This window comes from Mustela nigripes, chromosome 8 (genome assembly GCF_022355385.1).
Source record: "Mustela nigripes isolate SB6536 chromosome 8, MUSNIG.SB6536, whole genome shotgun sequence".
Lineage (NCBI taxonomy): Eukaryota > Metazoa > Chordata > Mammalia > Carnivora > Mustelidae > Mustela > Mustela nigripes.
Window position 1 is genome coordinate 11,424,666 of NC_081564.1, and position 19,717 is coordinate 11,444,382.

Genomic DNA, 19,717 nt, shown 5'->3' on the forward strand with positions numbered 1-19,717 from the left:
AATTGTATATATGTGTGTGTGTGTATGTGTGGGGGTTGGTGAGTTTAGATGAATAAACTATAATACCAGAACTTCTAAATTTTTAACAAGAAAAAGGAGGCAAGTTTCTCTGTCAGTCTGTCTCTCTGTCTCTTCCTGTTTCCCCAAGTCCCCATTATGAAAAGCATCATGCTGACTCTATAGATTTGGAAAATAGGCAAAACATGAAGAAATAAATTTCACCTATAATCTAACGGTAAGAGACAATCACTCTTAAACGGTTTGATTTATTTCCTTCAGGTTGAGATAATGCTGTAGAGACAATTTTGAGTCATTTTTCATCTACCGTCATACCGTGACCATTTTCTCCTTCCATTAAACATTCATTAGAATCATAGTTTAAAATGTTTTTGCTATACTTCATCATACCACGATTTTACCAAACCATTTTGAATTGATGGATATTTAGCTTTTAAGAATAGTATTATTATAAACATCAGTGTGATGCTCATCTTTAGGCACAAATCATTGTCCCGATCGGAATTCAAGCACCAAAGAAGTTCAGAATGGCTGAGCATTGAACATAATGGGGTGAGACAGGGTTGTAATGGTAGGTAAGAACTAGATCTTGCCAGCCTAGTGTCCTCTGCTAGGGGTTTTGGACTTTCTTAAAATAACAGTAATAGTCATGATGGTGGTGAAGATGATAAAATAGGAAGTATTCAGTGAGTCCTTGCTGCTCACTAGACACTTTTCCCGGTGGTTTTTATTCATTGCATCCTTTGATCTTTGCAACAACCCTGAGCCATAAGGAGGGATTATGAAACTCAAGTGCGAGAAGTCAAGCCATCTGGCCAAGGTCACAAGGCTGGTGGGAACCCAGACTCTAGAGCTGACATAATTCACCATTTTGGTCCATTCCTTTCTATGAGCCACTGAAGGATTTTGACTGGGAGGTGGGGCCACGATGAATGGGTTTGCCTATTTAAAAGCCTTGCTCTGTCTGTAATGAGGAGAAGGGATGGAGGAAGGAAGCCTGGGAAGAGGGAAGATCCAGTCCAAAAGAGGGATGGAGGTAGTGAGAGCTGGTAGCAGCAGGGACAGACAGAAGTGGGTGGCTAGGAAGCATATTTGGGACATTGGGCGGAAGGGATTTAGATCTGGAGACAGAGGCAAGGAAACTTCAAGATGCCTTGCAGATTTGGGCAGCTGGGTGGAGGGTGGGGCCTGTATTGAGATGAAGGGACGGCTGGATGACCTGCCCAAGATCACTTAGCTTCATTGTCAAGGAGGTGGCATTTTGACAACAGAAGCCAAGAGTCTATGGTCTGGGAGAAGCAAATTGTGCTACATGAGAGACCTTTTAGAAAGAGGAGAAGAGGGGCACCTGGATGGCTCAGTCATTGAGCATCTGCCTTTGGCTCGGGTTGTGACCCTGGGGTCCTGGGATCAAGCCCCGCATCGGGCTCCCTGCTCTGTGGGGAAGCCTGCTTCTCTCTCTCCCGCTCCCCCTGCTTGTGTTCCCTCTCTTGTTGTCTCTCTCTCTCTGTCAAATAAATAAAGTCTTTAAAAAATTAAAAAAAAAAAAAGAGAGAGAGAGAGAGAGAAGAGAACGGAGCCAGCATTTGAGGGTGGAGTCTAACAGCACATCCTGGAGCATGGCCATGAGAGAATCTCATCCCTTATTTAGAGGGACTGGAGTGCAGAGCTGAGAGACAGCAAGGGCTGCCCTATTGCAGTGAATCCCCTGCATAATGCCCTTGTGGGGAGGGGTCAGGAGACGGGAGGAGACTGCGGGTCCGGAGGGGGTCACCCTCAGATAGAGACACAACTAACTCCATTTTGGGGCTTCTGTAAATTTCGTGAGGGATTCATGCGGTCGGTTTATTTTGAGGAGTTGGGTCCTTAGGACAAGTTAGGTCTTGAAATGTAAATCCAGTCTGAATACGCTTTCTTCTGGGGAGTACTTCGGGCAAAGGAGGTGACAGAATGGGAAGAAGCCGGGGTTTTGGAGAGTGGCCATTCTAAATTTGAATTCCAGTTATTCCATATTTTGGGGGAGGGGCTGGTCTGTTGAGGATAAGAATGCTGGTTTTACTTCCTCAACCATTTATTTATGTAACCATAAAACAGGGATAATAGGGTTACCCTAAAACGAAATGCACAGTTGACCCTTGAACAATGTGGCACTTCAGGGTGTCAACCCCGCCTTGAAGTTGAATGTCCGAGTATAACTCGACCTCCGAAAAACTCAACTACTAGTAGCCTACTGTTGATCAGTTGCTTTACTGATGATACAAACCGTTAATTGACATATATTTGTGTCTCCCATGTATTCTATGTTGTATTCTTACAAGCAAGGAAGCAAGAGAAAAGAAAATGTTATTAGGAAAATCATAAGGAAATGAAGAGGTACTTACAGTGCTGTCCTGTATTTATAGAAGAAAGTCTGCATGTACACGGAGCACACAGTTCAAATCTGTGTTGTTCAAGATCATCTGTATCTCTATCTGTATCCGTATCACCATAGGGTTTGTGATGTATAAACTATGTCAACATGAACTCCATTTTCTTTTCCCTACTATATTGACTTGACCTTCTTTTGCATTTTGAAGACCTTGATTCTCTGGTCTGTGCTCCTGGGCTTGTCATTTTGTAGTTCCTAATCGGAGAACTAGCCCCTGCCTGGCTGGTGGATGATCTACTACTTGTCTAGCTCCTTAAGCTATTCTCATGCGGGGTCCTTCACCCAGCTCTTCCACGTAGGGGCTGAGAACATTTCCATTTAACTGATGCAGAAACTGAGTCTCCGAGAGGTAAAATGAGCAGCTCAGGCTCCAGAAAAGGTGCAGTGGAAACTTAAGACCTGGGTTTTGAAAGCTTAGCTTCCTTATTCTTTATATAACCCATCCTTCTTCTCCTCAGCAGTCCCACGGGGAAGGGAAGCCCTGACCTCCAATGCAAACTGTCCCTATGCTTAAAAATAAAGTACTGTATTTTCCATGACCACAGTCCTCTGTGGCCTGGGAATGGATTGCACTATGTTGGCCATGACCCTCGGAACTCAGAGACACCAGCTGTAATCCCACTAACCGCTGAACTTCTATCCCTTCCTTCCCATTTGCCCTTTCTTTCAGGACTCAAAGACTCCACCCCTCCATGAATGTACTTGAGCCTGTGGAGACTGTACACTATTGTTCGTCTACATCTAATGGCTGATGGCCAAGCAACAGGCATCCCAAGATAGAAGGGTTGATGTAAAAAACAAAAACAAAACCCGGGGCTCCTGAGTGGCTTAGTTGGTTAAATGTCTGACTCTTTATTTCAGCTCAGGCTATGATCTTGGGTTCCCGGGATCGAGCCCCACATTAGGTCCTCTGCTCAGAGGGGAGTCTGCTTGGGATTCTCTCTTTCTCCCTTTCCCTCTGTCCCTCCCCCCTGCTCGCTCTCTCTCTCTCTCTCTCCAGTGAATGAATAAATCTTTAAAAAGCAGAAACAGGGATGCCTGGGTGCCTCAGTCATTAAGCATCTGCCTTCCGCTCAGGTCATGATATCAGGGTCCTGGGATTAAGCCCTGCATCGGGTTCCCTGCTTGGCAGGGAGCCTGTTTCCCCCTCTCCCTTTGCCTGCTGCTACCCCTGCTTGTGCTCTGTCTGTGGTCTGTCTGTTGCTCTCTCTCTGTCAAATAAATAAATAAAATCTTAAAAAAAAAAAAAAACCCAGAAAACCAAATAAGCCAACGCATCCCTAGAGGACAAATTATTGACTTTCATAAAGGTGGTATATGAAGTTGGTACAGCTGGGGCTTTGGTTTAGACAATCCTGGGGCTGAGTCTGAATTTTGCTCTTTATAGCTGTGTGGCCTTGTGCAACAGTCTTTATTCTTTTTAAGTTTTACTTTATTTATTTGGGAGAGAGAGACAGACAGACAGAGAGACAGAGCATGAAGGAGTCAGAGGGAGAAGCAGGCTTCCTGCAGAGCAAGGAGCCCAATGCAGGGCTCGATTCCAGGACCCGGGGATCATGACCCGAGCCAGAGGCAGATGCTTGACTGACTGAGCCACCCAGGTGCCCCTTTGTATAACAGTCTTAACTTCTCTGAGACTCAGTTTCCTCATTCACTAGATTGGAATGTGTAGGCTTGCAGAGATTTTCATCTATTTTGTTCACTTCTGCATCCCCTGGGCTGAGAATAGTGCCTGGGACATAGTAGTTGTTCTGAAAATGTTTGTCGAACAAATTGTCAAACAAATCTGTCAAACAGAACTAATAATAGCTCCCACCCAGAGGTGTTGGGGGATGGGTAACAAGAAGAGGCATGTGTGGTGTGGAGTCTGGCATCCAGCCCCTCTGTAAGCAAGACAGTCATGGTAGTTGGCATCCTCTTTCCAGTGGCATGACGTGGTTCCATTATAAAAGCCACATTATAAAAACACAGAATAAGGTGCTTGGTGGGGCACCTGGGTGGGGTGGTGCAGTCAGTTGGGAGTCTGGCTCTTGGTTTCAGCTCAGGTCATGATCTCAGGGTCGTGGGATCTAGCCCTGCGCTGGGCTTGGTGTGGAGTCTGCTTAAGACTCTCCCTCTGCCTTTCCCTGTGCTCTCTTTCTCAAATAAATAAATCGTAAAAAAAAAGGAGAAGACGCTTTGCTGGGAGTCACTCTGGGCGAGAGGCAATTGTGGCTGCTGATTTACAGAAAAAAGTGTTCTTGTGAAAGAAGGGGGAGGTCCTGTTCTGTCGCCTCCAGCTCTTGAGGCTGGACCACCTCAGCCCCAAGTCCTAGGGAGCTGAAAACATGTTTTTGAAGTGCACTAGCAAAGAGGCAGGACTTGAGAATTGGCTAGAGGCTCCGTGTAGTTAGAAGGGAGGCTGTTGCAATGAAGGAAACCAGAGAATTCAGTAATTAAAGACCCTACTGCATTTACAGAAGAGTGCTGAGGATTTGGACTTGGTGTTCAGCCAATTGTCAGTTTGGATAATTGTGCTTTGATGACCTTGAGGTCTCCCCTAGGATTTCAGGAGACGTAGTTCTGTCTCCTGTCTCCTGAAAGCCCGCAGCCTCTACCCAAAGGAGCCATGTGGCAACAGTGGGAGGAGGGGTTGGGTTTGACTTTGGGAGAGTCAGTTTCATTGGTGAACAAAACCAGCACTTGATGGTCTCACGATGGGGCTTTTCCAACACAAAACTACCCCCCAGTGCAACACCATGGTCCAACTCAATGACACCCCTGAACAGCCATAGCGTTGTGCACCACCACGTCTTCTGAAATGATACAACAGCTCAACATGGCACCAGGGATCAGAATAATATATGGCAACACAAGATTACATGCCAGTATTCTCCTCTCTGAGAGTCACACGAACCCAACAATGTCTTTGACATTTCAAGCCTTGACACAGTGTCTCATTCAATGCGGGGTAACAAAGAAATCAATCTTCAACCCAGTGTGATTCCCCAAGACAGTGATGACCCAACAAACCCCAAGGTGTCCAATGCTGATTCAGCAAAGCATAATTGGCCCAACTTGGTGGAAAGAGAACACCAAATAGACTATTGCTTTGGAAAACCCAGTCTCTCTCCCAACCAAACTTTGTGGCCATGTATGACTGGGGTTTTCCCAGCCTTGGGAAATGGAGAAACCAAAATCTAACCCTTTGGATTTGCCAACGTGCAATAATTCCCGACCTTGACTGTTGTCTTTCTTCCTGCTTATTCCCTTGGCCACCATTTGGCTTGGCTAACCACAACTGGGATGCTGGTGCCAATCTGGGCCTTGGAGACAACTCTGAGAGACTGCGTTGGAAGGAAGGTGCCAGGCCCAGAGAGCACTGCGGATGGGAATTCTCAGCATTGCTGGAGAGGGGGCTGTCCACTGGTAGCTCTGTGTGGTCTGCTCATCCATCCAAGACAAACCCCAAACCCAACACTTGATTTGGCAGACAGGGAAAAAAATAGAATAAAGTTTGTTCTCTTTTTCAAGGAGTGGACGGAGGGATCCCGGGCTTGCTTCCTCTGTTGGTCTTTTTCCTTTTTAAACAAACCGCCTGGCTTTTAAGATCTTCAAAATCCCATTAAAGGCTTTTACCCCTTCATATATTGGAGGCGTCTGATGAAAGGGGGTAAGGGGAGGGAAAAGATAATGGGGCCTCAGAGAACAGAGACCAGAGGCCTTAATTTCGCCTGTCTCCCCTGCCGATAATGGTGTTGGATGTAAACAGTCCTCTGTTGAATGCTGGAGCGTGATTACAGGATGGCTGGGGAAAGAGGAAGTGTTTGCAAACCGCAAGGAGGAATGTCGCCCTTTGAAGGAGTTTGGCATTTATGTTTTGCCCCCTCCGCTGTCCCCCCACAACCCCGACCCTACCGCTTTTCTCCACGGCTTTCTTCTCTGGGTTCCTGGTACTGTAAACACAGTGACAGAAATTAGATGTGGGCAAATCTGTTAAACATTTCAAGTCGAAGTGGGGCTGGCGGTTGTCTCACTCCGCGGGATATGCGAGACGAAGCTAATAACTTCGTAATGGGTCTTTTGTTTTTGTCTGGGGACTGGTGGGAGGGAAGTGCAGGGCAGGGGCCAGGGCTGAGGAGGGGGATGTGGGCTAGAAATTGGGGCCAGGCTGCTGTTAATGGAAGCAACCCAAGCTTCCAGCATTGTGGGGAGCCGGGCGGACAAGAGGAGTTCTCGACCCCCACCCCCCACCACCACGGGGGCCTTCGGGAGGGCAGCCAGTGACCGTCACCCACCAGCAGGCTTCCTGCCCCTCGCCTTCTGGGGCATGCTCTCTGGTGTCCCGGTCACAAAGCACCTCTTCTTGACAGCTTCCTGCCTCAGACTTCTGCTGCTGCCTTCATTTGTTTCATCCGTGAAATTCCCAGTGACGTCAATGGGGTACCATGTGCGGGACACGTGCAGTCCGTGGGACCGCGCAGCGACGCCGGGGAGCAGAGCGTTGGCTCTGTGGATTTTATGCCTACATGTTTTGCTGTCTGGAAACGTCTGCCTGGGATCAAGTTCATGTTCTTAATTCTGCTCAGATGGTTGGGGTGGGAGCCTAAAAACCCACAGCTGGAAGCTCCGTCCAGCGGTCCTTTAATTAATTCAGTGAATACATATTGAGGGCATGCTATGTGGCTGGTGGGACGAGATGCTGGGGATGGGATGGGGAGGAAGAGGAGCTCAGTCTTTGCCTTCCAGGGGAGTGGGGAGTCCTGTGTTTTGCACATTAACTGTTTCCACAAATGATGATTTAATCAAAGCATATTAGGAGCTACAAGGAAAGAGGATGCTAGATGGGAGAAATTGGGTGCCTCATCTAGCCTGGGGGAGGGGCAGCTCCAGTGGTTCATTCTTGATCTTCAATGGGATGGAAGTTTCCTCCAGGGATTTGTAAAGGGGAGGGGGTCTAAAGACACCCATTTTCTCCTACTCAGAGGGGATACTTCCTATCTTGTCCTGGAATTTTCCAAGGATGGAAGTGCCACACCCTTTTACCAGAGCCACTTTTGGTGCTTTAGCCCTCCTAGCTATGTGGCTGGCATCATTCTGGTGATTTCATATTAATTATAACTTCAATTAACAAGAGGCGAGGCATTTGCTGTTCCCTTCGATAAAGCGTTGTGTTGACGAGGCATGTTTCCGTACATGAGCGGATGGATATCATCTTTGCTGAAGCCTTCAGCAAAGCAACTGCAGCTCAGAGAGGGGAGGTCAGTTCCCCAAGGGTCCACAGCGGCTCAGGGATTGAATCAGGATCCCAACCCAGGACTTCAACTCTTAGTCCACAGTCTTACCCAGTAGTATGCCGCCTTTCATGGATTTTAAACCCTTAGGGGCCGAGGAGATACGTTTGAACATCTTTGTCATCAACATCCTCAAAAATATATGTAGATTTACTATCTGTTGGTTCTGCGCCATCCCTGGCGATACTGCACACTTCCTGGTGCCCAATTGCCATCTCTTCTCTGTTGCTGTCTGTTAACATCGCATTTATTGTGGGGGATCTGGTTTTAAACTGAGTGTTGAGCCCTTCTCTTCCTCAGACTCCATGCCTGCGTTCCCTTTCATTATTCTCAGGACCTCATTGGCCATTTCTGCAGCACACACATCCCTTCCATGTCTCTAGTTCCTGCTTACACAAAACCAGACAAGGGGATTTAGAAGGTGCTGTGGTAGAACCACCCCCGCCCCCACAGAGGGACTGGCATCAAGAAGAGCTATTTTCTTTCTTTCTTTCTTCTTTCTTTCTTTCAAGATTTTATTTGTTTATTTGTCAGAGAGAAAGAGTGATTGAGCACAAGAAGGGGGAGCAGCAGGCAGAGGGAGAAGCAGGCCCCCTGCTGAGCAAGGAGCCTGATGTGGGACTCGATCCCAGGACCCTGGGATCATGACCCAAGCCAAAGGCAGCTGCTTAACCCACCAAGCCACCCAGGCATCCCAAGAAGAGCTATTTTCAGAGTATTAGCAGAGCTGAGACGTAGGCTGCTCATGAGTTCCAGGGCTCAGGGGACACTTGGGCTCCATCTAGTCACCCTCAGTACATGGGGTAGATGAAGGATTGCCGCATCTTCTTTGCTAGTCTCACTTGGAGAAGTGGAGTCGAATTCCCTTGTTCTTGAAGCTGACCTGATTGTAGTGACCGGCTTGGCCAACAGAATGTGCTGGAGTGTCATTATTTTAGAGCTTCGGGGGCTAGGTCAGAAGAACCTTGCGGCTTCCTCTCAGGCCTCTCGGAATTCTTGCTCTTGGAACCTGCAGCCAGGCAGTGAGGAAGCTCCAGCAGCCCATGAAGTGTACATATGTAAGGAACCAAGGTCCCAAGCCACCATGATAGCCTTGCCATGTGGATGAGTCATCCTGGAAGTGAATCCTCTATCCACAAGTGAACTGTTCCATTTAACTGATGGCTCATGCACCAGAGATGAGCTATCACCGCTGAGGCCTGCACTACAGATCGGTAAACAAAGTGAATGGCTGTGTTATTGTCTGTTCATGATGTTTTGAAGTGGTTCATTATACAGGAGGAGATAGCTTCGATGGAAGTTTCTCCTCCAAGACCAGTTGTCTTTTCTCAGTGAAGCAGGGCAGGGGCAGGTGAGCCACCGGAAGGCTTGTGCTAGCGTGAGCAGTTCTCAAGATTCCCTTCACTGAACCTTGCTTTTCAAGCATGGCTCTATTTTTTTTTTTTTTTAAAGATTTATTTATTTATTTATTTGACAGACAAAGATCACAAGTAGGCAGAGAGGCAGGCAGAGAGAGAGTAGGAAGCAGGCTCTCTGATGAGCAAAGAGCCCGACGCAGGGCTCGATCCCAGGACTCTGGGATCATGACCTAAGCCGAAGGCAGAGGCTTTAACCCACTGAGCCACCCAGGCACCCCTTTGCCTAAGTTTTAAAGTGAACCAATTAAGCAGTTTCTCTACCAAAATAAGAGCTCAAAATGATTGTACTTGTACTTAGTTTTAAGTATGAAAATCTTACATAGTATTTATTCATAGTTGTTAAGCTTAAGTGTGTATTAGTAGGTATTTGAGTATTAAATATTTAATATTTATCAAGTATTAAGTATTTTCTATGGCTGGTCACAGTTCTAGACATAGGAATTAAAAATAATTTGGCAGGGATCAAGCCCCACATCGGGCTCTCTTCTCAGCAGGGAGCCTGCATCCCCCTCTCTCTGCCTGCTTCTCTGCCTGCTTGTGATCTCTGTCTGTCAAATAATGAAATAAAACCTTAAAAAAAGAAATAATTTAGTAATAATTGCAGGTAGGCATTGGGCTCGATGCATTGCTAAAATAACATTCTTTAATTTTAACAATAATCATGTAAGGTAGGCACTATTCTTTCCCCCACTTTACAGATGATAAAATCAAGGCTTGGAGAAATCAAGGAACTTGCTTGAGGTCCCATGGGCGGTCCAGCCACACAGTCTGTGTTCTTAACTACACTGCTTGGTTGTTGCCCTCTATTTTTCAGTCTACAGGGGGGAGAGCAGACCAATGACCAGAGGTAGTATGAGGCCACATATACCATTAGAGATGTGTAAGATGCTGGGGCAAGAGGGGATGGGGGCATGAATACCTCACTTTGCCTAGAGAAATAGGGGCAAGGTTTTTTTTTTTTTTAGAGATGGCGGTAAGTCAGCGACTGCCTGAGTCATGGGATTCTGCCAATCACACATAGGAGGGCCTCCCAGGGGCAGGTGGTGGTGAGGCCGGGGGAATGTACAGCAAGTAAAAAGGTAAAGAAACTATAAAGAAATGGCACATAAGGGGAACTAGAAGCAGAGTAGGATTGCTGTGGGAATCATGGGACAAGGATGCTGAAGAAACAGGCAGAGCGATCAAGGAGGGAGTTTTCCGCCATACCAAGTACTTTGGGCTTGTCTTTGCCAATGATGGTGCTTTCAACGGGCTGGGCACTGGCTCAGAAATAAGGGGGACGTCAACCCCAGCCTGCCTCTGATCCAGCCATCTTGGCTCCAGCCCCCACCCAGCTGTTTAAAAGCAGCGTTTGCAGAAAGCAGAGGTCTCTGCGATTCATACAAGCCTGTCTCGCGCCCTGAGAACACATCATTTATTTCCTATAAGTGCCTGTCTCCCTCTTCCTTAAATATGCTCAGGGTTACAACTTTCTCTGCTTCCTGGGGGAGTTGCCCACCCCACACGGTAATTACTCACTCCATAAGGGCTGTCTCCAACCCTCCTTCTCAGCCCTTTTTTCCTGACCCTTTGCAGTGACCAGTTAAAGGGTAAGCATGCTGTCTCTCTGCTTGTTAGAAACAGCCGCCATTTTGGATCTCACCTGGAAATGGACGCCCCTGGGGAAAAGCATCCTTTTCCTGCCCCTTCCTTTTCTTAGTTTGAAGTCAGTGTAATTTATTTTGTGCCTTCCTGCTTCTTTTCTACACGTCCAACCAGGAAAACGAAGATTTATTTCCTTATAACTTAATTATAATCGATCCTCATGCCCGAGTCTTGTGATGTTGAAATGGATTAGGGATGGTGACTACAAGCTTCCAAGCCAGGAATATGACTATGAATACAACTTCATTTAATCTCTTTGGGTGTCATTCTTCTCATCGGTGAAATGAAAATGTGATCCCTGCTCCGTGCACCGCTCTCACAGCCTGTGAGGTAGACGGAGTATCTCCCACCCTGGGAGGCAACAGGCTACAGATACAAGGTATCCATAGTTGTGATGTTGGCAATAGCGGAATCAGGGATAATGATGGTGGTCGGAAATGAGAAAGAATAATTAGATACGAGCCAGATTGCCTGGGTTTGAATTTCACCTCCTCTGTCAGGATAGCATTTGACCTTGGGCAAGTTGTTTGGGTGCTGTGCGCCTCAGTTTCCTCAATTGTAAAAAGATAACAGTACCTGCCTCCAAAGCTTATCGTAAGCCTTAAATCGATGAAGGCAGAAGGGCTTGGAGTGGTCCCTGGCGCATGGTAAGCGGCCTATGAATGTTTGTTTACTGGTACTATTACACTTTACAGCTTGTTTCGACATTTGGATATGGAAACAGTGACTTCCTCTTGTGATAAAAATAGGTCTTCAGTTTCAGAAGCTGGTATTCTGTAATTCGTCGTGGGGAATCACAAAAACCAGTAACATTAAGACCTTGGTAGTAAATGGACTTCTCCATCCTTAGGAAAGCATCTTATTTCCAGAAGGGGAGTTTTGCCATCAAGGTCCTAACCACACCAGGCTCTTCTTATGTTCTTTGTTGTACAATTTTAAGGGCAGAGGCAGTGGAAATGGAAGCAATCCATCCTAATACAATTCACTGATTTGCCGCTAGTAGGGAGCTGATAAAGACCCCTCACGCATGTATGGTGAGAAGCCCCTTCACAGTTTCTGTAACTGTGAGTTTTTATTTATTAGACCCTTGGCAACTAAGAGCTCTGATAAAATGATCTGATGGGGCTCAGGCTCGACGATGAACTAAAACCAGCGCTTTGAGAACTGGCTTTTTTGGAGTAGGGGAAATGCTATGCTTAGCTATCACCTGGTACTTTACCCAAGGGATGGTAAAACTTTAAAGAAAAAAAAAAAAAGAAGCAAAAGTGTATGAAAGAGATTAAGGCCCGGTATGAAAACTATTTTTATAGGCAGTTTGGCCTCAGCTTTGAAGTTCAGTAGGGAGTGATGTATTGCTATCAGCTTGGATTTCACACCTATTCAATTCTGTAGCCAGATAATGACGAACAACCTCCTTTGGGTATAAAATAATGGAACAAAATTAAGGCAAGCTGTGAAGTGACCCCCTTGCATCTCTGGGAGAGACAGGGATTTGCCGGAGTGTGTTTAAACTTCTTTTTTTCCGTCCCTCCCCTGAATTAGAAGGATGGTGTGACAGCATTTAAAAAAAAAAAAAAAATGGTTTTTGCAAAAAACAACAACAACAAAAAATCGCTCAAATCCTAACACCCAAAGATAAGAAAAAAATTCCCATTTCTGTGTAGTCCTTGTTAGCTTTGGTCCACATCCTATGATTCCAGCTTTGCAGCTGGAATTTACTCTTAAATGAGGGCTCATTCTTTTTTTTTTTTTTTTTTTTTAAGATTTTGTTTTGACGGTATCTCCACACCCACTGTGGGGCTCGAACTCACAATTCCGAGATCAAGAGTCACATGCTCTACCAGCTGGGCCAGTCAGACACCCCGGTAAGTTTTCTTTCTTAACTGGGTATTTTATTACCTCTCTACCTCACTTTTCCCAAGTGGACTAACACACACGAAACCCTAGCATCGCTGCCTTGCTTGGAAAAGGAGAATTGCTGAATCTTGTTTGCTACCATGTGTCTGAAATGGTCCCCCGCTGATAGGGTCCAGCTTTGGCTTTTGTTGTTAAGGGTTTTAAAATGGAGCACGAGGTGTGTTCCGTTTCTGAAATAAGTGGTGTCCCTTTAGACCCCTTGCCTGTATGGAAGGCCGTTGTCTGCAGGTTTGGACACAGCAGTTAGTCCGTGGGCTTCAGGTTTTTATGGTAGGGCACTATCCACACGCCCAGATCCCGGCTGCTCCTCAGACCTAGCAGAGGACCCATGTCACTCCTGAGGGGGCCCCTGGAGGCTCCTACCAGGCCCTGACTCTGGAATTACTTGGGGTTCCCCTCCAGACAGCCCGCATGTGCCTGGGGCATGCCAAACTTGTGCTGGTCTTAAGATTTCCACCTCTGCCACTCCCACTGAGTGACAGAGACCCCCTTTCCAAACCCTTCAGCTCCGGCGCCCTATTATTCCCTCCATGGTACTTGGCCCTCCCTGAGATACCCTGCCGGTTCGTTTGTGCATGTGGGCGAGTGTCTGTCTGTCCCTTGGCCTGACGCTTGTTTACTTTTGTACAGCTACACCTGACATCATACTTGGCACAGGTAGGTTTTCGATGAATAAATGTTCAGTGAATGGATGGCGGTGTAGCTCACTTACTCAGATCCTGTTTCGTTTCCAACCCGCTCCTTTAAAAAAATTAACAAACTCAGTGTGAGAGGCATTTTAGGTTCCCAGCGAAGTTGAGTGGACAATTCAGAGAGTTTCCATAGACGCCCTGCTCTCCTACCTCCTCCCCGCGACAGGCACAGCCTCCTCCACTATCAACATCCCCACCATGTTGGACCAGCAGGGTCCACTTGTTAGAGTCGATGAACCTGCGTTGACCGGTCATTATCACCCAGAATCTGTAGTCTCCCTCCGGGCCCCCCTCTCGGTGCTGCCCATTCTGTGGGTTTGGACTAATGCACAGTGACACGTATCCATACTTGTAGTTTTCCCGATTAATTTCACGGCCCCCAAATTCCCGTGGGCTCTGCCTGTTCACACTCAACCCCCTTTTAATGCCCCTTCAGCATTTCCAGAGGGAATGGGTTGCAGTGGCCCTGCATGGAAATGAGGCTGGGATGGCCACTCCGATACCAACCATGATTAGCATTTATGTGGCGCCCACTGGTAGCAAGCACAGTCTTGTTTCGTTCTCATAACAACCCTGGGTTACGGGTAAGGACACTTCTTGTTTCCAGTTTTCTCAGCAGCAGCTCCCTCATTCACAGCACCCCCTGGCTCTGACATTCGGCTCCTCCTCCTTAGCCAGTCCCTCCAGCCTTGGCTCAGCCTTTCTGCTTTTACTCTCGGGATGGCCGGCCGGTTTTACTGGGGGAGATTTATAGGATCAGTCTGTGAAGGGAGAGGAACGCAGAGTCTTTTAGAAATTCAGTGTGATTCAATGAAGCATATAGTGGAGTCTGTGTGGGGTGCCAGTGATGGGGAGGACTGTGCCCTGGTCTCTCCTGAAACCTGCATGGTGTGTTCCTCCCTCCTTCCTCTTCCTCCTCCCTCCAAGATCCATGGATCCTGGGAACTCCTGTTCTACAGGGAACAGTGGGAGGGAGTCATGAAGCCACTGCCTTGATGCCCAGAGGACGGCCGCTTAGATGCCCAGGGACGTGGGAAAGGAGCAAAAGCCTGTTTTTCAGGACCCCATGCCCGAGAGGAAGGCTCACTGCTCTGGTGGTCTGGAGGAGCATGTCCTCGCCGACCACACACCTCCCTGATCACTGGGTGGGACACACGGCACCACACCCCGGGCACCGCTCCTTGCCCGTTCTGGAGGAAGGCTCCCAACCTGCTCCTACTTTTGGCTGCTCAGGACTTTCCAGAACACCCACAGATCCTTACATTACAGGGGTGTGTGTGTGTGAGAGAGAGGGAGTTGGTACGTAACAAAGATCCCCTTCTTCCCCGGAAGCCTCCTCATCCCAACAGCTGCCCTTTGGAAATCTCCTTGGGCCACCATCATTCCTAGGCTCTTCCTCTCCAGCCATGGCTGGAGGCTGGTTCAAGGCTTGTCACCTGCCGTCCTCCAAACTCGGTCCCCTCGTATTTACCGCTTTGCTCCCCACACCACAGACCTTGCGTCAGTGATCGTGTGTCTCCCTGTCCCTCAGCGGCACCCTTTAGGCTCCGGTGAGGCTCCCGGATTCTGAACTCCAGTGGGAACCTCAGTTCTCTCTTGTCCTCAGTTGGCTGTCCTGATGCTCTTCTCTAAATTCCCCCACCTCGGTGCTCTGTCAGGTTCTTTCTCTTCATTTCACAACTGGGGAAACTTGAGGCACACCTAGGGTCACCCAGCATGTGAGCAGCCCAGCCCCAAACACAAAAACCGGATCTGTGGGACTCCAAAGCCTCTTTGTTCCCCTGTGGCCTCTGTTGGGCTTTCCAGACTGCTCAGCAAGCAGTTCGAAGCAAAAGTCCTGATCACTGGGTGCAAAGATGCCCCCCTCATGGACTTCTGTGCCTCCCAGAGCCTGCCATCGAGTTCCAGATGGAACCTGTGACTCATAGTTCAATTGGCATCAGTTCATGTCTGTTTCTTGGTCTGTTAAATGGGCTTAATAATAGCCAGGGTGTGGTGGGCCAGATTAATTAATGTTTGGACAAGTTCTTTGAGATGCCTTGGATGAAAGGTGCCAGGAAAGTGCCAAGAGACATTTGCCGTGCCTAATTTAGGATTCCCCGTATTTCCCACTTGGCAGTCTCCTGGGTGATCAGTGACTCAGAAAATATTTACCAGGGCAGGCAATCCCCCAACATCAGGCTGGACTTACGAAAGCAGACGGAGTGGGTTGCGATGGGAATGTATGTAGCCTTGTTCCTTGTTGGTGGGCTGTCCTTTCATGTCGAGAGCTGTGATCCCACTGAAGCATGGCCTGTGGCTGGGGCTGATGGCTTTGTAAGTGAGAGCATACGGGAAGCCCTGAGCTTCTACACAATGACTTTGCCCCAGTAGGGTTTAGCTCCCGTGGGAAAGACAGTGACAGTCTTCTCTGCAGGTGTCCCATGAGCCTGGACATCAAGCAGACGTGAAACAGGAAAACTTCATAGTTGCCTAGATATGGAATAGATGGGAGACATTCCAATAGATTTTACGCAGTTGTGTCCATCCAGTCTCAGAAAGGCACAACCTGTATGGGAGTATAACCAAAGAAGTCACCCCCCCCCCCAAAAAAAAATTCCTAAACCCTCCCCCTTAATCATTTTGCTTCTCTTCTCCTTACATTGTTCAATTACACTGATGATTTTTTTTCAAAGAAACTTTGAATTTTAGAGTGGCTTTAGATTAACAGAAGAGTGTCAACAGAGTACAGAGAATTACCATATATCCCAGGGTTCCCTATGATCCACATCTCACATTGGTAGAGTACCTTTCTTGCAATCCGTGAACCAGTAAGGGTAACATTATTCTCACTAAGGTCCATACTTTGTTCAGATTCACTCTTTCAACCCAATGGCCATTTTCTGTCCCAGGATCCCATCCAGGGGAGCACATTACCTCAGTCATCATGCTTTCTGAGGCTCCTTTTGGAGCCTTTCCTTGTTGGCTTAATGGTCTTGACAGTTTTGAGGAGTACTGGTCAGTGATTTTGTAGCCTATCTCTCAGTGGGGGTTTGTGGAATATCTCCCAATGGAGAATCTCCAATGATTTTCTCATGATTAGACTGAAGCTATGGGGTCGGGGCAGAAGGCCACATAAGAGGTGAACTGTCATTCCCATGACAGCCTATGAAGGGTGTATATTTATTGCTGTTGATGTTTACCTTTGGTATGTGACTTTAATAGTGGTTTTCAGAAGCTGATTATTTTTGCATTTATTTTTCTAGCATGAAACATTCCAGCTCTATAAGAAATAATGTGGTGTAATTGCTCTGTTGATGTATGTTTTAAGCTTCAGGAGGACTTGCTGAGGAGGTTTCTCTTCAGCTCATAGTTCTGTGCTCACTGAATACCTAGATGAAAGGAGGAAATGAGTCTTGGTTAAAACAAGAAACTTGAAAGAAGAGAGATTGTCCACATTAACATAGGAAAAGTAGTATCAGAGCAAGAATGTATTGGTGTTTGGTGGGTGGATGGATGGATGGATGGATGAGAAGCGTCTCCAAAAGAATGACACACCAACTAGCTGGGCTATTCTGGCCCACAGTGTAGCATATTTCTCCCCATAGTGGGGAGAGTTGACAAGTGCCATTGATTTTCACCTATCCTGTACCTCCATGCTTTTATCTCCTCTACCCTAAGTGCCTTCCTGGTTACCACCCCTTCCTGATGATCATTTCTGGTTATCAGGGGATAGGTTGATTGATTAGCATTAGCCTGCTAGTTTTCTTTTTTCTTTTTTAAATTTCTTTTCAGCCTAACAGAATTCATTGTTTATGCACCACACCTAGTGCTCCATGCAATACGTCCTCTCCATAATATCCACCACCTGCTAGTGTTCTTAGAAACTCTACTACTTAGTGAAGACAATGAAGACACTGACACTGGACTCATTCCTTTCTCCCTAGAGAATTTGGACTTTGCACGCATGACCCTACTTTCACTGATGAATCCATTCAACAGATATTGGGGGAGTGCCTCCCATGGGAAAGGCACTATATTAGAATGTTTGCTAAATAAGACAGACATAGCTCCATCTCCAAGGAGCTCACAGTCTAACAGAGAAGTTTGCCGTGGCCATCTTTGGATGTGTGGTTTGCCGGACAGTTAAAATATCACCAATGGATGTCCTCCCTGCTTTTAAATGGCACACAGTGATTGAGTGAGCAGGAAGCCTCTTGCCTCATGTACCATCTTGGTGCTCTCTGATAGCGACTGGTGAAAATAGATCCACCTGTGAAAGCTGGTAGGCGTCTTTAGATAAAGGGGCCGTCATTACTGAGCCATATCGGAGCAGAAACAAGATTAGAAACAAAATTAATTTCCAAATCAGCTCATGACTTCATCTGCCTTCCAGCTTCACTTGATGGTTTAACACACATCTGAATGCCCTGGTTCGTTCTGTCAGGCTTGCTGTTTTTCTGGTAGAACTCAAGTTCTATTTTTGCACTCCCATGAAAGTCCACTCCAATATTTTTATCAGTCTTGCTATTTTATTAGCCAACACAAAGGTCACTGGTAAGATGCTCTGTGGCTGGATAAGGATTTGCAAATTCTTCCACCCAATCGATGCACCCTGGGGATTTTCCCAGGAACTGGGAAGATCAGCTCAAGAAGCGTACCATAGAGTCTAGAAGCTCTCCAGGCATGCTGGATCCAGACCTTAGCGTTGGGAAGTGCCTGGGGTGCCCAAGTCTTCCTTCAGCTATGAAATAGGAATAAATCCCCACAATTTAATGCAATCTATAAAAGATAATATATTTGTAAACTGAAAATCCTGCAATAGTGGGAAAAAATATTTGGAGAGCCACCAGATGAGTAATAAAGTCTTAATCAGTCTTGGTAGTGGTTTGACTTTGCACAGTGCCTGGTACCTAGCAGGATGTCAATGAATGCTGGCTAAATGAACGAATGAGTGCATGGAGATGGATAGATGAGTGGATGAATGAATGGGTAGATGAACAAATGTATGGGAGGATGAATGGATGAATGAATGAGTGGATGAGTGGATGGATGGATGAATAGGAGGATGGATGGATGAATAAATGGATGGATGGATGGATGGATGGATGGATGGATGAATAATGAATGAATGAATGAATGAGAGTAGTCATCAGAGCCCTCCTACAAATGAATCTTTTCTCTCTACCTCCTTGTGATTAGAGGAAGGCAATCATCCCAAATTTGGCTTCTGCCTTACAACTGTTTTGTGGCTTTGAACCAGCCAACTAATCTGTTAGTTGCCTTGCTCATAAAAAAATGTTAATGACATCTTCTTTGGGGGTTGGTGGTATAGTGGGTGTTGAGAAAATTAATTGGGTGGTGGTAAACGGCTTTGAGATCTCCAGATGAAAGGTGCCGTGGAGGTGAGCTGTTATTAACCTTGTTACCTAGGGTTTCCTCTCCTTGCTTCTGCCTCCTCAAGAGTGGCTCCTCTTGGCCTCCGGGGGACTCCTGGTGCTCCAGAAGCAAGTTTTACTTGGAGAAAGAACCTGTCTTTCGTTGGACTGACTCTTCCCTGGGGTCATTTGGCAGAAGGCTCCCAGGTGTGAGGGATATAATCCTAGGAACTTGGCTGTCCTACCTCATTTCCCTCCAGAAGGATTGATTTTCCTAAATGCCAACCAGGCCATGCAATGCACAGCAGCCTGAAAACAGATTCTCTTTTTCCTCTTTCTGGCATGAAATAAGAGGGGACCCTGCTAGGTCCTATTTTCAGGGCTCTCACCTGTTGACAAGACCCGGCTGTAGAACTAGGGGCCAGGTGTTTACCATCTGGTATCCAAAGAGATCTGGGATTCAATTATAGCCAGGTCCAGATCACAGCCTTCCTTCTTCCCCTATGGGGCACCCCATGTTGAAGGCACGAGATACATGTATCTTTCGGTTTGTGCATTTCTGAAAGACGAAAAAGGCACAGGTGTTGGAGCTAGGGAAATGATTTGCGTCCACAAATGTGTGCACTTGGACAAACTACTCAGCCTCCCTGAGGTTCGCTTTGGGGATATAATGCCGATCACACAGGATCGTTGGGAGGACTTCATGAAATGGTGCATCTCGAATCCCTGTGGCTTACTTTCTTTTCTGCCCCACTCTTGCCTTCTTCCTCGTCTGAGGCTGCTCCTGGGATTTCTTTTGCTCCTCATGAGTCCTACTTTGTTTCCTGTGCTTCCCATCCTGGCAGATACCAAGTTTCCAGATCCAGAAACAGGGACACAAGGCTGATCTCATTGTTGATCTCCATAAACCATCACTGTCCAAGGACAGACCTTCTCACACTTCTTGGATTCTGTCCCCTTTCTTCTATCT